The following is a 17,432-nucleotide window of genomic DNA, read 5'->3' as shown; positions in this document are numbered from 1 at the left end:
AAGATTTTTCTCCATTCATCAAAGAAGAAACAAGCTATATTAAGTAATTACTTTGGTGTTGCACCACCTTCAAAGAAATGCCGGACTGAACCTGCACATAAAAAACGTGTATTCGCGGGAAAGTGGCGACAGGAAGTAGCCTGGCTTCGAACACATGACGCCAGCACAGAGATGTGCTGCAGAATATGCCGAGAAAATCCCGATCTCACGGATGAAAGCAGTGCCTTTTAGAGAGGGACGAAAAAAGTTCAGTCGTCCAGCTTTTGCAAAGCACGGGAAGAGTAAAGAGCACATGGACGTAGCGCGAACTATTGCTAACAGGTGCAGCAGGACCAGAAATCCACTCACCCTCTTGACACGTGGCAGGACAAACTGGGTGAAGAACAGCGTCAAGCACTCTGTAATATCTTTCTGTTGGCCTTCACAAAGCGAAACATGCACGTTCATATGAGGAGGATATTGCACTTTTCAAGAGGCTTGGAGTTGATGTCGGGAGTGCATGTCATTCACGAGAAGAGGGGGGGGGCGCATCATGCAGAGTATCGCGCAGACAACCAGTTTAGAACTGAGTGAAAAATTGAAAGCAGCGGAATCTTGGGGCGTGCTCTTTGATGGATCAGAAGACAACACAGGTGGAGCAGGACATGGTGTGCATTGTGTCTGTGTCTAGCTACGGAGAGTTTACCTCACATTTTCTTGGATTAATTCATGTGGATGTGAACCGAGCGGCACAGGACATAGTGAACGGACTGGAGCAGCTCTTCCATACTTGTGGTTTAAGGGGTCAGTGGAAGACGCAGTTGGTCTCGGTGTGTACAGACGGAGCAGCACAGCCAGCGTTGGAGTTTACACTGGGGTCCTTTCCAAATTGCGTTAGATGGTGGCGATAGGGGATTCCCTTGTGCATATGCTGTGTACTGCCCACACCCTCGAGAACGGCACAAAGTCAGCTGATCGCATGATAACATAGTGTGAGACACTTAATCTCTCCGTTGCCAAGTTGCTGAGCTTTTATTTACAGAGAGGGGGCGCAAAAAGAACAGAACAACTAAAGAAGATATGTGATGAGAATGACATTGCCTTTGTGAAACTAGGGAAGTTTCACAACATCAGATGGTCTGCATGGAGGCAAGAGATTCTGCTGAAAATGTGGAGGCTATTACCCGCCGTTCAAATTCAAGTGCCTACAAGTGATGACAGTGACCTAAAACATATATGCACAGAGCGTTTTCAGTGTTTCCTAGCCAACATGTTTGACACTGGAAACATTTTACAGTTCACCCCCTCAGGTTCCAGCAAGATAAACGGACTATTGGTGAATGCAAAAATGAGCTCATGGTAGCTGCTGGACAGCTGACACTATTGCATGACAGTGAAGGCAAGTACAGGAAAGAGACTGTTTCAAATGCTGGTGCTGACAGGACAAGGCTGATGTATTGAGGTCTAATAGACTGTGCATAACTGTAGTCCACTGACTTCCGGTTTCGACTGCAGCCCTCATACCAGTTTCCTGTTTGTTGGCGTGTGCTATTGACAATGGCACATTTTTCACTACTCCTGCAAGATTTGCCATGGATAAGTGTCAACGACACCCACAGAACTGTCGACAAACTTTCACCTGCACCTACCAGCAAATGGGTGAAAAGTTTCAAGTTGTACATACCAAGTTACGTCCACAATTATGAGGATGAGCAGATGGACGGTCGGACGGATGGAATTGTGGCTGTAACTTGATATGTACAACTTGAAACTTTTCATCCGTTTGCTGGTAGGTGCAGGTGAAAGTTTGTCGACAGTTCTGTGGGTGTCGTTGACATTTAATCATGGCAAATCTTGCAGGCATAGTGAAAAATATACCATTGTCAACAGCACACGCCAACAAACAGGAAGCTGGTATGACCGCTGCAGTAGAAATTGGAAGTCAGTGGACAACAGTTATGCACAGAGCAGATTCATGAGTTTGAAAGCAGATATGAACCCCTTAAGTCATGTGATCAGTTTTTCGTTTTTGATCCTTCAACTTGGCTTCAACAAATGCAAGACCTCTACAGTTTTGGCAGCACAACACTTACTAACATCCTCCAGAAATATGAGGCCAGCTTGTCTGTTGACAGAGACTCCACTGTCAGAGAATTGATGTGTTTAAAGCAAGTAGGAAAACGTTTGGCAGCCTCTTCTGTGTATGACTTGGTCAACACAGTGAAGATAAGTAATCCAGATAGTTACTCCAACATTAAAGTCCCTCTGTTGTCCCTTACACTGCCCTTAAGCAGTGCTGCATATGAGAGGGGATTTTCACATCTCAGTGTAATAAAAAGCAAGTACAGATCCCGCCTGTCAGACTCTCGCCTCTCATCCATGATGCACATCCACTTGTCTAAGATGACGACAGAGACTTTTGACCCAAAGCCAGCTGTTGACTTATGGATGCAAATGGCTAATCGCAGACTCAATCAGGGAGAAAGAAGTTAGGCCTACATCTTTATCTGCCATGTTTGAAAGAGAGGAAGACAGTGAGGAGAGAAGTCAGGAGGGTGGTGACGATGACAGCTTGTAGGATAATCGTGCCGTATAAAAACTGAGTACGAAGCAACGTCTCCAGGTGCGTCCTTGAGAACCAGACCAAAAAGGTTATGTGCACTCCTGCTTATAGGGAGCCATCATCAGCAGTCACTCGGAGTTGAGTATGACTGTCCTGCTTCTAGGTTCTTGTGGGTATCTTTGCGGGATGACGCCTGCGCATGACACCTTTTTACGTGGAGTGTCTGATGCCCCTGCAGCCACCACATGGTCCTTGGCAGGGGTTGGCCAGAATCCAGTAGCATGGAGAACCAAGTCGATTGGGGACCACTCTCTGTTGCAGCCTTCATCCAAATTTCTGCTTCTGGTGTGGGAAGATGGCGGTGCAAATTCACGTTTGCAGCGGCCTTACCCAGTACCATATATGCAGTGTCTTTGTCCATGTCTGCATCTAAGTTTGTCTTCATTCGATGGCTGAGAGAGCTCACGCTGGATTGGCTGTGAGAGCTTGGTCTGCTGTGTCCTGTGGGCCCCAGGGACCACGGCCCTGCCTGGAGCTGTGCCCAAGGAGATAACACCAAGGGCGGTCTGACAGGACATAGAAGTGGGGCAGGCTAAGCTAACTGCTAGCCCATACAAACTGGCAGTTCCGGTAACACTGAGGGTGGTCTGGCAGCAGCCTCGCCTAGCCTTGACTGTGTTTCTAGTGTCATCGTGTGGAGTGCGAGGAGGTGTGTCGAAGGTGTCTGGCTGGGAGAGCTAGTGTTGGATCGGCTGAGGGAGCTTGGTCTGCTACATCCTGTGGGCCCAATGACCACAGCTCTGACCAGAGCTGCATCCGAAGAGGAAACACTGAGGGCGGTCTGACAGGACACGGAAGCAGGGCAGGTTAAGCTAACTGCTAGCCCATGCAGACGGGCAGTTCCGACAGTCATCCTGGCTGGCGTTCGTTCTTGTGGACAGTGATTTTTTTTTTAATGTAGTTTATATATACGTGTTAGTTTGCGTATATGTGTTCTTGTAGTTTTTGGATATGTGTTTTTGTCTTTGTGTTGCACTGCTGTGGGCTGGGGGAAATTATGTTTTGTTTCTTGTCTGTGAATGTTCTCATTCATCCAGGTCATGTTTATCCAAAGGAGTTGAATCAAGTGCAAGTGGACTTGATAAAGATCCGTGAATCACGGATATATATCACGGATATATACCAAGTCCAGTTGCACTTGATTCAACTCCTTTCGATGTTTTGTTTCATTTCATGCGCACAAGTGTATGAAATGAAATCAACCGATCAATCACCCAAGTTGCATTTTTATATAGCGCTTTTCTAGCTAAAACAGCCACTCAAAGCACTCAAGTGACAGGGTTTCTGATTCTGATCCTGATCCGTCTTCACTGGCATTGTCTTCCGCCAGTTCTGCTGTTGAGGTCTTTGTTGGAACGTCCCCCTTGATCTATCCACCGTGCGTGACTGTACCAGCAGCCAAGCTCTGGACGGCATACCCTTGGGATCATTGGTACACGCAAGCTTCTCCACGATGACAAGGTGGCAATTCAGGAGAAGAGGGGGAACCAATCTAAACACCAATGGTGTCATTATTCAACAGTCATTACACTGCAATCAACATTTACCTCATAATGATAAAAATTGTCTATTGCCACTTTGACTAAGATAGCTTACGCTCGCGCTTGGACGACTCATCTACCGCTGACTCAAGACTAGGTAGTGACACTCCCTAAAAACGTGATATTTCACCCGGATGGGCGTGGTTTTGCAGTGCACGGCGGCGAGCTCCTTGACCGTCTCAGCCCGTGCTCTGAGTACATGGTTTTCCATGATGGAGGGTGAGTTACATTAGTTTGTACAAATAATGTAGGTTATTACGTTTAATTTGTACTATCCAGTAGAATTTCATGGAAATTGGTTGGCTGGCTTGTAAGCCCATTCCGGCTGGGCATCTTTTGATGCAAGACACTACAGTGATATCAGAATATCCGAGTAGATTTTTGTTATTGGACATAATTTAGTCCATCTAAATGTCAATGTATTTTAGCAATTTTTAGTTGTACATATTGTAGCGTCTTCAAGTTCACCAAGTTATCAGATGTGCACAGTTTAGTGATGAGATGTACGGTTTTAAGAATGGTTCACGGTGCCTGGGCCAAATGTTGGTGGGAGTTAGGGAGAGGTCAGCCCCTTCTGGTGTGTGTGTGTGTGTGTGTGTGTGTGTGTGTGTGTGTGTGTGTGTGTGTGTGTGTGTGTGCATGCGTGTTCGGTCTGTGTGATGCATGGGGTGGTATTATAGGAGTGCCTGCACTAAGGTGGGAAAAGATAAGACGAGAGCGCAGAACCGAGGCTACCATCCACAGCGCCATCTTGGCCTGATTATTATTTTGAAGAGGCTGGAGTTGTCCCAGAATAGCTGTGATGGGGTTGCCTCAACATCCACTGCTGCTCCTCTTACTCCATTATGCACTACATGCCTGGGGCAGCCATGCAGGAGAGCTGTGAAGGTTCGCCTGGCAGCAACAGGAGAAGGATGGCAGCTCTGTGGGAGATCTGGCAAAAGAGTGCCAGTGACCTGGATGTGCAACAGCAGGATCAACTGTGGCAGCTGCTAATTGAATTCCAGGACTACTTAGCGTGCGAGGGGGGGGGGGCTAGACAGAGCTCTCTTGTGTAGCACTCCATTGATACAGGGGACAGCATGCCGATATGGCAGCAACTCCTGGGACTTTCCTCTAGGTCGACAGGATGCAGCATAGCAGGCACCAGTGAAAATGCAGCGTGCAGGCATAATAGAGCCCTCTGAGTACCCCTGGGCATTACAGGTGATCATGATACCAAAGAATGGGGGAGGGTGGCGCTTCTGTGGTGACTACAGGAGACTTAATGAGGTCACCAAGAAGGACACCAATCTCCTTCCACATGTGGATGAATGCCTCGATCTGGTGGCTGGCTCCTCTTGGTTCTCTTCTTGGACTTAAGGAGTAGCTATTGATAGGTCCCACTATCTCCTGAAGCATGACCCAAGACCAAATTCTGCATAGGGAAGGGACTATGGCAGTTTAAAGTGCTTTGTTTTGGGTTGTGCAATGCACCTGGCACATTCGAGCATTTAATGGAGAGGGTGTTAGCTGGGTTTGTCGCATAGTGAATGTCTGATTTTTAAAAAAAAAAAATTTTTGGGTGACGTGGCTCACGGTGATTTGTTCGATACACCTGTGGCAGCACTGTGCAGCATTCTGGAGAGGATCAGGGTGTAGAGCTGAAGCTACATCCTGACAAGTGCAGGCTACTGAGCAGGCAGCTGACCTTCCTGAGGCATTGCATAGGCAGCAAGGGGATTGGCCCTGCAGAGGAGAAGGTGTGCATCATATGTGAGAAGCCCACCCCTGCAGAGAGGAAGGGGTTAAAACGTTTTTTAGGGTTGGCGTCCTACTACAGGAACTTTGTGTGGTGGTTTTCATGCATCACAGCTCCCTTGTACAAGTTACTGCAGAAAGACCAGCAATTCATCTGGTCAGGGGACTATGAAATGGCTTTTCATACACTGCAGCAGGCCCTGACAAGTGCGCCCATTCTGGTGCCCAGGACACTGATGCAAGCAGCGAGAGGGTAGGCACGGTTCTGTCATAGGTGTGGACAGAGGGAGAGAAAGTTTTGGCCTATTACAGCAAAGCACTGAGCAAAGCTGAGCAGCGGTATTGTGTCCCTCGCAGGGAGCTGTTGGCTTTGCCATCTGACACTTTATCACCTGTGTGGCTGATCCTTCACCAAACACACTGATCATGCCTCTTTGCAGTGGCTGATGACATTCAAGGAGCCATAGGGGCAGTTGGTTGTTGGTTAGAGGTGTTGCAGTGCTACGAGTTTACCGTGACCCACTGTGCAGGAGAATAGGATGGCAACGCAGACGTGTTGTCTTGGTGGTCATGCAACACGGAGGGCTGCCAGTATGACTGCAGGGAGGCCAGGGAACCTGAGTTGGTCCTGGGGGCGGACAAGCAGGACAGAAAGGGGTGTAGGGGGGCCATACTGGAGAGTAGAGAGCTGCAGATGGTGGACATTACAGACTGGTCCACAAAAGCAGAGACGGGAACTGCAGCCTGTCATGCTGTGGGTGGGTGCAAACAGCAACCACCATCGGAGGAGGTGGCACCATTGGAAAAGGAGTTAATGCTGGCTATGATAGACAGGTGTCAGAACACACAGTGCATCGCAGCTTGCTGTGTATGGGGCTGTGTAGCCGCAGACTGGTCAGAGTGCCCATGCTGACTGACCCCTGTCCACCGCCGAAAACGCCTACAATGGACACATGAGCGTCAGAACTGGACCATGGTGCAATGAAAAAGGTGGCCTGGTCTGATAAATCACATTTTCTTTTACATCATGAGGATGGCCGGGTGCGTGTCCATCATTTACCTGGGGAAGAGATGTTACCAGGATGCACTATGGGAAGAAGGCAAGCCGACAGAGGCAGTGTGATGATCTGGGCAATGTTCTGCTGGGAAACCTTGGGTCCTGGCATTCATGTGGATGTTACTTTGACATGTACCACCTACCTAAACATTTTTGCAGACCAAGTACAGCCCTTCATGACATCGGTATTCCCTGATGACAGTGGCCTCTTTGAGCAGGATAATGCGCCCTGCCACACTGCAAAAATTGTTCAGGAATGGTTTTAGGAACATGACAAAGAGTTCAAGGGGTTATCTTGGCCTCCAGACTCCTCAGATCTCAATCCAATCAAGAATCAGTGGGATGTGCTGGGCCGACAAATCCAATCCACAGCGACTCCGCCTCGCAACTTGCACGACTTAAAGGATCTGCTGCTAATGTTTTGGGGCCAGATGCCACAGAACACCTTCAGAGGTTTTGTGGGGTCCATGCCTCGATGGGTCAGAGCTGTTTTGGTGGTACGAGAGGGACCTACACAATTATTAGGCAGGTGGTTTTAATGTTTTGGCTGATTGGTGTATGAATACCATAACTTGGTATTCTTCATGGAGTATTTACATGCATATTGGCCGCATTCACAACAAATGAATACCATACCTTGGTGTTCATCACGCAGTATTTATGATTCCTACGTTACATTGGCAGTTGGCTACATAACTACACCCCTTAATGTACACACTCACAGAGCTGTAACCATTTTATTTGGATCACGTGAGTCATACTTAAAACGTTCACCAATAGTGGGCCTAATAAAAGAATAAATAGATGCAGGTTTTCTTTTAAAGATGCAGTTTTTATTTATTTATTACTCGAGCACCGGCGCACCGATGGGGTAGGGCGCCCTATGGATAGATAAATAGATAGATAGGTAGGTTGGTAGGTAGGTAGGTAGAAGGATCGTTGAGCATGAAAAAACAGGGGCAGCAAAATAAACATTTATATTAAGACAAACAGGGTGATGTACTGTACAACTATCCATCCATCCATCCATCCATCCATCCATCCATCCATCCATTATCCAAACCATTTATTCTGCTCTCAGGGTCGCGGGGATGCTGGAGCCTATCCCAGCAGTTATTGGGCGGCAGGCGGGGAGACACCCTGGACAGGCCACCAGGCCATCACACAGGGCTTTCATATAGGAACAAATAAACTTGAAACTTGAATCTGTAATTAATGCTCCGACCAACAGTGAGAGAGGGAAGAAAAGACTTTTTTTAGTTCCACTGACCTGGGGCCTCATTCATCAGTCGTTCATACATACAAATTTGCTCTTACACACCCATGGGTTTGTAGCCCTGGGGTTTGTCTGACAGACCAGTGTAGAACCTGGCTAACCCCTGAATTTAGGCACCAATTGGCGATGATTGATGTCTTTGCAGGCCTGGGTGATTGCTCGTTGCAAGAGGTAGACAATAGCTGTTAGGGGGAAGGAATTACAGATAACCATCAGGCTTTGTTGCTACCTGTCAGACTATCTTGAGGGTTAAGCAATTCCGTGGGTGTGTAAGAACAAATGTGTATGTACGAATGATTGATGAATTAGGCCCCCGGTTCTTATCCATATGTAATGTGCTGGTGTAATACCACCAGTCTGATGGCATACGACCAGATCTGATGCAGATCTTGCTTAGAGGGAAATGGCAGAAGCCCGAACCATCCATCCATTATCCAAATCGCTTATCCCAGTCGGGGTCGCGGAATGCTGGAGCCTATCCCAGCAGTCACCAGGCGGCAGGCGCGGAGACACCCTGGACAGGCCACCAGTCCATCACAGGGCTCACACACACATTCACATCTAGGGACAATTTAGTACGGCTGATTCACCTGACCTACATGTCTTTGGACTGTGGGAGGAAACCGGAGCCCCCAGAGGGAACCCACGGAGAACATGCAAACTCCGCACAGAGGACGACCCAGGATGACCGCCAAGGTTGGACTACCCCTGGGCTCGAATCCAGGACCTTCTTGCTGTGAGGTGACCATGCTAACCACTGCGCCACCATGCCGCCCCCTGTACAGAGACATATGGAGCATTAAAGCGATAGAGAACTAGATGGACAGACAGACAAACAGAGAGGTAGTTCCTTGTTCTCAGAGAGGAAGCTGTACAACAATAATTCACAGAAATTCTTCTGATTCTGATTAAAATCAACAGACTCATAACCCGGTGAATCACACTGTACGACTGATACATATGAACTCAGACATATTGATATTATAGAGACATTCACTATGGTTGTGTCGTTTATGCTAGTTCACTATGGTTGTGTCTTTTCTGCTAGAATCTCTCCAGCGCTCCCACCCCTGAGCCTGAGTATCCCTGCTTTGGATCTGCTTGTGTGTTCAATGGGATTTGTTTTCTTTGAGCTGTCGCCATGAAATGCAAGGCATTCAAAACGCCACCCAATGTGCAGTTGCTGCTTGCCACTAGAAACCTAAATCAACACTCACGAGGGCATTTCACTAACTTATCAGCCAAACGGATTGCTTTGTAAGGCACTTTGTACAAGTGTCAGTCCCTGTGTCTGTAACAACACGTTACTCGACCGTATGTTAATATTAACCCCGACATATTAACGACAACACGCTTTGAGTAAAGGTGAACAGAGGCAACATGAATGTGTTCTTTTCCAAACTACACGGACAGACAGGCTTGAAACAACACACAAGAACGCATGGTGTTGTACAGTTTACAGACGTGCACAGTTAACGAACCCCTTCTCGCTCGCTAGAAACAAGAGTGGAGGACGTCTCGATGCACGCTTAATAATCCAGGAAAGAGAGGAGGATCTTTGCAATGCTCTTTCAGAGCGCCAAAAAAAGGATGAGAAAGTGAAACTGACACTGTGGACACTGTGACATCGCCTCCACATATGTTCGTGCCACTTGCGAGGCTTATCTGGATGCACAGTAAAGGCTTGCAGACAATCTGCAATGCCACAGAGGCCCGTGGAGGCCGGAGTCTGCTGCATGACGGGGGTTGGTGCTGTGTTGATTTGCAGTTCTAGGGGAGAATTGCTGACGTTCACCGATAGATTAACATGTCTAAGATTCTAAAAACTCAACTTTCTCTATGTTACAGAGAATTCCCATCGTTCTCTCGCCTCTCTCTCTCTCTCTCTCTCTCTCTCTCTCTCTCTCTCTCTCTCTCTCTCTCTCTCTCTCTCTCTCTCTCTCTCTCTCTCTGCCGTCTCATTTGTCAACCCTGTTTTTCTGTCCTAAGCCTTTGGGGTTGTTGGTTTGAGTCCTTGTGTGGTATGTACCCAAGGGTCATACTCTCCATGGTTCCCATAGTTTTCTCGACCAGCTCTATTAAATTGTCAGAATATGGTTTGCCCTGGGATACAGTTTATTGTGGGGGGGGGGGTTATGAGTTCCCCCTGTAGCAGCCCAGTTTGTTTCTATCTCTGTCTTACCACAACTTAATAATATAAGTTAGCTTCATGTGACTCTTTCTCTCTTTCTCTCTTTCTCTCTGGTTTCCCCTCGCAGAACCGCAGTTTGGTTTCTATGCCCTGTAGAGATTATTAGATTAAGCTTTATTGAGATATGACTTACTCAGCAACTGACACATCAGTAATGGTTTCCTATGATTAGCAACCACATAGGCTTAGATGAACACGGAGACGAAGGTTGATAACATTTTCTGATACTTCATTCACTTCATGTTAATTAACAATAGTCTTGTCCTTTGCCTTGGAGGTCAAAGTTCAAGGCCGCTACACAATGGCTCCTCTGGAGTCACCCTGATCTACTACGATCCATTTCCCCCCGAAGCGTTGGGGTAAAGGAACTAAAAAAAAAAAAACCCCGAAAACTGCGGACTTTGTACTAAAAGACTTCCATCCAAACCGCGCATTCACTGCTGGGTAGGAAATGACCTTGTTATTATCCTTTGGTCACAGTGGCCGGGGTACTCCAGAGTTTTCTCTCTTTTTTCATGCCATCAGGTCTCAGTCAAATAGACTCTCGGTCAAACAGGGTTGTGGTAAGGTTGATGGTTAGTCAACGATGGCGGGATGATGGTCGGATACCTGCTGAAGTGGGACAAGGAGTAGACAAGCTGACCGGCTGAAGCGCTTGGCTGGGTAGCCCGCCGATGATTTCTCGCCCTGTTTTGTTGTGAGCGATGGATCATAACGCAGTCCCTCAATGTGTAACTATTCAGCACCAACAGGCATAACCGAGCTCGACTGTTAGTGTAACGGGCAGGTCAGACGCAAGGGATGGAGCAGAGCTTTCGTGCAGAATGAATACCTGTGGTCTTTGTTTGTATCTGCAGAATTGTGTCAGGATAAGTAGAAGCACTGAAAAACATCTGACCTGTGTGTGCTTGTGTGTGTGGCCATGCTGGAAGCCTGAGGCAAGATCTTGCGCAACTTGCTACTTCCTGTTTCTGCTGCTACTTCTGAGTCTGTCCGAGGGGAAATCTTGAGGCCAAGGGCAGTGCGTGTTGTGGCGGGATGAGGTACGTTTAAGGGCTCCTAAAAAATTCCCACGTCGAATCTGCAGCTCTGTCTGAAGACGGTTTTGATGCCATGTGATAGAAGTTTGGCTTTCATGTTTAATAAAGTAAATGTTAAAGACAACGTGTTTTACAGCGATTTGGTGATCCGTAACAGACGAGTTTGAGTTGGCCAAAGAGCCAGGCTAGGCAGGTTCATGTTCTCTGGGCGGACGGATGGCCTGTGGGACTTGTAATGGTTTTCGTTCTGCTGATTTTGGCCTTGGTTTACAACAACGGGCTGTCACGGAGAGCTATTGCTCCGCATTGGCCCCGGGATTAATTGCGCACATTACGCCGTGATGGTGTAAACATTAGAACTTTGACCTCCGTAAGAATGGAAACGGAACATTTGAACTATTCAGAGAGTTCCCGGTTCAGGTCACAAGTAGGGTTGCTAACACTTGTGAAGGGAAGCTGAGATAAAGTGGCCCGCTGCTGTGGTCAATATTTATTCAACACTCAGTACAATGAATATATAAGTCCCAAACAATGGACATCGCGAAAGCTAAATATAGGAGCCTCGTGTTTGTTTCCAAAGGGTTGCTTTTCATGTCCAGGGAGCAGTAAATCCAATTTTATAGAACCGCACTCACAGACTATTTTTTGAGCTAATTGCCTCCCTGCTTCTTCTCTTCCAGCCCCCAATCTCCCGTGGCAGTCTTCCTACCAACATGTTTTAGCTGCATGAGAGCCCAGAGGCCCTGGCACACAACGGCCGACTGTTGACACGGCCATATTACCATCTTACACAAAAGACAACAGCTGTGGTTTATTTTATTTTAATCTTTTTTTATTTTTCGAAAATCCCTTTTTCTGTAACACCCCCCCCCCACACACACACACACACCCTTTTACCCCTTAACCCTCTCCCTACACTCTTATCTGTTATTATTGTGGACGGGGTACCATGTCTGACAGAGAAAAAGAACGCAAGGGGTTATTTGAGGGGCACATTTCAGATTTACTGGCGCTCATGCACTCATCGTGGCATGTTATCCCACAGGGGGCCCATGGGGTGTGATAAGAGATCCCCCCCACCCCAACACACACACACACCAAACTGGATGAGGAGCCTCCAATTGGCCCTTCTCAGATGCGCTAGCTGCTTTCCCCCCCAGAAAGTTAACACAAGGGGTGTGTGGACTTGATTGAAAGACAGGAAAGAGGCTTTTAAGTTAATAGGCAAGGACGTTTTTGTTGATTGAAGAACCTCTTGTGAGGCACCAGGATTCGCCAACGTCAGTTGAGTTAACGATGAACGCGGGCCAGTATTTATTTAAGTTGGTTGAATTTGGAAGTGTTTTCGAGAGGGCTTGAGACAAATGTAGAAGAAGCAAAGAGTAAAAACAGCCCAACAAAAAGCATATTACATTTTAAATACCCCCTCTGATGAAAATCAAGTTTTTAACCTTAACATGTGCATGTGGTGTTAAGGTAATGTAACAAGACATATTAGGATCAACATAAGCAGTCATCACCATGGCTGAGCAAATCCGCTTTGAAACTGCAGTGTGCCAAGGAAAGGCTCAAAAAACGGATCCGGGGGGAGTTCCGGTGTCATGGCAGAGCAAAGACGTGAACTCAAGTGCTCTTCACCTATATCATATTCACTAACTTAATTTATCAAGCTATAATTATGAAACACGCACTTTTTGAGGATAGCAATTTGTTGTAAAACTTGTTGAATAGCAGGATCACATGATGAGCAGAAAGCCCAGTATGAGAGCAAGGAACTCGAACAGACCCGTGGCTAGCGATAGCCACACCCCACGGCTAACATTAATCACTGGCAAAGCTACAGAAGCTAATGCTAGCCCGAACCTGCAATTTACCCGTGATGATTTTAGCTTAATCTAATCTCTTGGAATGTCAAGGGCCTAAACCACCCAGTAAAAAGGAACAAAGTACTGGTTCACCTCTCTCAGTTAAAGGTGGGTATATAATTTCTTCAGGAAAGACACTTTCGCAATGCTGATGTTACTAGAATCCCAAAAGGCCGAGTAGGGGAGGTTTTTTACTCGAAGCTTAACTCAAAGGCCAGGGGAACTGCTATACTTATACATAAAGATATTTCATTTGAAGCTGAAAAAATCATAGCAGACTCAATGGAAGATATGTGGTAGTTACTGGTAAACTCCCAAGTAAACCTGTAATTTTAGCAAACATATGCAGCTAACTGGGATGATGATGCTTTTATTATTTCTTTTTTTTCCAGCCCTACCCAGTGGGGACAACCATTTTTTAATTATTAGACGGGTCTTGAAATGTGTCCTCACTCCTGAGCTACACCGCTCTGCCACCAGACCTGTATCACTGTCGAAGACAGCCATAGTCATTCATAATTACATTGAACAATATGGGTTGTTAGAACCCTGGCAGTTTAGTTTCCCAACGGGAAGAGAATTTACTCTTTTCTTGCCAGTTCACCGCACTTACTAACAAGTTGATTATATTCTTCTAGACACTTTACTTATACCCGTTACTGACCACATCATGTATCATAGTATTGTCATTTCTGACTATGCCCCCCTGAACTCTCTTCTACTCTCAGACTCTAGGTTGTTTAATTATTTAAGCATCCAGGTTAAATTCTTTATTGAAACAAATGCTACACCAGATATGACCCACTGTACTCTGGGAGACTCTGGAAGTCTGCCTGCATGGCCAAATTCTTAGCTTCTCCGCACACAATAAAAAGAAAATATTTCTTAACTAAAGGAACTCAATGGTAACATTGGCCAATTAGATGCACAATACACCTCTTCGCCTTCCCCAGAACTCAACCAAGAAAGGATTCGTCTTCAGACAGAATTTGATTTAGCCTCAGCAGCTAAGGCTGAGCATCTGATTTTAAGGGCTAAACGCACTGTTTATGAATTCGGGGACAAAGCGAGCAGACTCCTGGCTTACCAAGCATGTTAGTCATATAACTCAAATACAGACCATTGTAGGTGCCATGGATACAGACCACAAAAAATTAATGATACATTTGCCGAGTATTATAGTAAACTATATACGTACATCTCATTGTAGCAATGGTCCCAATGACGCAGATTCCTTTTTTCAGGAATTGAATTTACCTGCACTTACACATACAGACACAGAGAGGTCTAGCCTTGATAGTTCTTTGTCAGTTGAGGAAGTCCAGGAATCCATCAATTGTATGCAGTCTGGGAAAAAATCCAGGCCAGTTGAGTTCCCAGTAGAAATTTTTAAGAAGCTCTCAAGTGAGCTTTCCCTATTAGTCCTGAAAATGTAAAATGAATCCCTCTCGGATGGTAAGCTACCACAAACACCGAGACAAGCCTCAATATGTCTCATCCCAAAAAAGGATAATGATTCTCTTTGCTGTGAGACCTACCATCCAATCAGTCTCCTTAATGTGGATTGTGAAATTCTGGTGAAATGCTTAGCCAAGCACCTTGAAAAGGTTCTCCCAGCCCTTATATCACCTGATCAAAAAGGGAGTTGTTCAAGTAAGGTACTCCTCCTCTGACATTTGTACTCTTCTTGACATAATAAACACCTAGTCCCAGGCTTCCTCTCCTGAAGTTGTAGTAGCCTTGGCTGCTGAGAAGGCTTTTGATCGGATGGAATGGGGCTTCCTTTTTGACACCCTTCAAGATTTGGCTTTGGACCAATCTTTATTTCCTAGGTCAAATTATTGTGTGATGGCCTCTTAGCATCTGTTTGAACAAATGAGGTACAGTCAACTTATTTTCCTTTGTACAGGGGAATTGGATATGAATGTCCCCCATCCCCATTGCTTTTTGATTTGGCAACTGAGCCACTTGCTATTTCCTTATGACAGTGTTACTCCTTTGAGGGGAGAATCTAAGATGATGGGGCACATAAGGTGTCATTGTACGCTGATGACCTTCTCCTATATATCCCCAACACTGCATTGTCTCCTCCCTCTATCCTACCCAGGCTGGAACAATTCGATAAACTTTCTGACTATAAGTTAAACCAACAAAAAAGTGAAGTTTTCCCTTTGAACACTGTTGCTGTTAATATCCCTGCCTCTAGGTTTCTCTTCAGGACAGTATATTTCAAATACTTGGGGATTACAGTTCCTCCCTCCTTTCAGCTTTAATACAAACTAATTTTTTTCTCCTTTCATTGACAAATGCAAACAAGATATGGACTGCTGGCACATGTTACCACTCTGAATGGCTGGGCGTATTAGCAGGCTTAAAGTGACCATTGAAACAACCATTGTTCCTAAATTCCCATATCTTTTTCAGAACATTCCCATACTCATCCCCAAAAAGCAGTTTAGCTTTCTTGACAAGATTTTCTCTAACTTTATCTGGGGTGGCAGGCAGCCTCAGATACATGAGACCTTTTTACAAAGATCGAAAGTATCGGGAGGGATGATTATGCCCAATCTCCTATACTACTATTGGGCTAGTAACATCCAGAAGGTTGTCATGCACATCCAACGCAGCTCGCTTGAGAATGCACCTGAATGGGTGAAGATAGAATCACATGATCTTCCTAATCACTTTTTAGTCACTTCCCCACTACCACTGGCAATTGGTACATTGTACAACAACCCAGTTATAGCACACACAATCAGAATATAGTCTCAATTTAAGAAACAATTTGGTCTGCAAAAAGCCTCCTTAATGGCACGTATTATGTCAAACCAACTCTTTACCCCAGCCAAGTTAGATCTGTCATTTCGTGCACTGCATGGGAATGGAATTCGAGTTATCAAAGATCTATACCTCGATGGGGTATTCGCATCACTCAATTAATTTGCAGAAAATTTTAACCTACCCCACTCTCATTTTTACCATTATTTCCAGATTAGGCATTTTGTACAGAAGGGTTACCATCTTTTCCCTGAAATACCCCCAGCAACATCAATAGATGTTCTATTAGCCACAGATGCGATTCTCAAGGATCTATGATAGGTTAACCAATATGAATCCTCAGCCTACGGCAAGCCTTAGAACCCTATGGGAAGAAGATCTTGGCACACCTCTCTAATGATCTATGGAATGCAGTTTTAGAACAAGTACGCTCTTCCTCTTCATGCAGTAGATGCGGGCAATTGTTCACCCTGTCCACCTTACCAAAGTTAAACTGGCCAAGATTTACCCCAGCATCGACCCCACTTGTGACGGGTGCAAATATGCACCAGTCATCTTAATAGATATGCTCTGGGCATGCCCTACTCTACGCAAATTTTGGCTAGCAATATTCAACTCCTTGAGTGAACTTTTCAGTACAACTATTGACACACATCCTTTAATTGCTGTATTTGGTGTGAGACCTGAAGACTGTGACTGGCCACCAAACATGTAAAATGTGGTGGCCTTTAATACCTAATTGGCCCGACATCTAACACTTTTGAACTGGAAGAGCTCAAAACCTCCATCCCATGTCAGATCAGGGATATCATGTCTCACCTTAAGTTGGAAAGGATCAAATTCACCGTAAGAGGTTAAAATGATAACTTCATTTGGAAGCCTTTTCTGATTTACTTTAATAATCTTACCCATGTAACAAACTGGGACACCTCTTGATTTACTCTGGAATGGCTGTGTATACTTGGCGAATAATGTTGATTTTGTTTGTTTGTTTGTTGTTTGTTTGTTTGTTTTCCTTATTGACTCAACGGTCTTGTACTTACTGTCTTTTGCTGCTTTTTTCTTTCTATTCGTGTTTGATTTAACTGTGTGTAATTTATAATTTTTCTAAATTCTATTTCATCGAGGGGATGTGTGGGAGTGTGGGGTAGGAAGGCAGGTAATGGGGGAATTTACTATGTGCAATTATTGAATATGTTTTATTTATACAGATCTTAAAATGGAAATGTCAATAAACAGATTTTCAATTAAAAAAAGAAAGAAAACCCATGTGCAGCATTTTTATTTTCTTACCACTGCGCTTTTCTGCCAGAGAAAAACGTTTTCTGGACACGTGCTCTCA

The 17,432-nt window shown here is 45.5% G+C and overlaps 1 protein-coding gene across 1 annotated transcript in view; it reads left to right on the top strand.

Moving 5' to 3' along the window:
• rad51b (RAD51 paralog B) overlaps nucleotides 1–12,231 on the top strand; it is a 138,121-nt gene extending 125,890 nt beyond the window's left edge. Inside the window, exon 11 of the mRNA XM_056294354.1 lies at nucleotides 12,128–12,231. The gene's annotated coding sequence lies outside the window, so the exon portion shown is untranslated. The remainder of the gene's footprint in view (nucleotides 1–12,127) is intronic.
• Nucleotides 12,232–17,432: the final 5,201 nt, after the last annotated feature.

The sequence above is a fragment of the Lampris incognitus genome, chromosome 15 (genome assembly GCF_029633865.1).
Source record: "Lampris incognitus isolate fLamInc1 chromosome 15, fLamInc1.hap2, whole genome shotgun sequence".
Lineage (NCBI taxonomy): Eukaryota > Metazoa > Chordata > Actinopteri > Lampriformes > Lampridae > Lampris > Lampris incognitus.
This window is presented reverse-complemented; position numbering and strand designations above follow the sequence as displayed.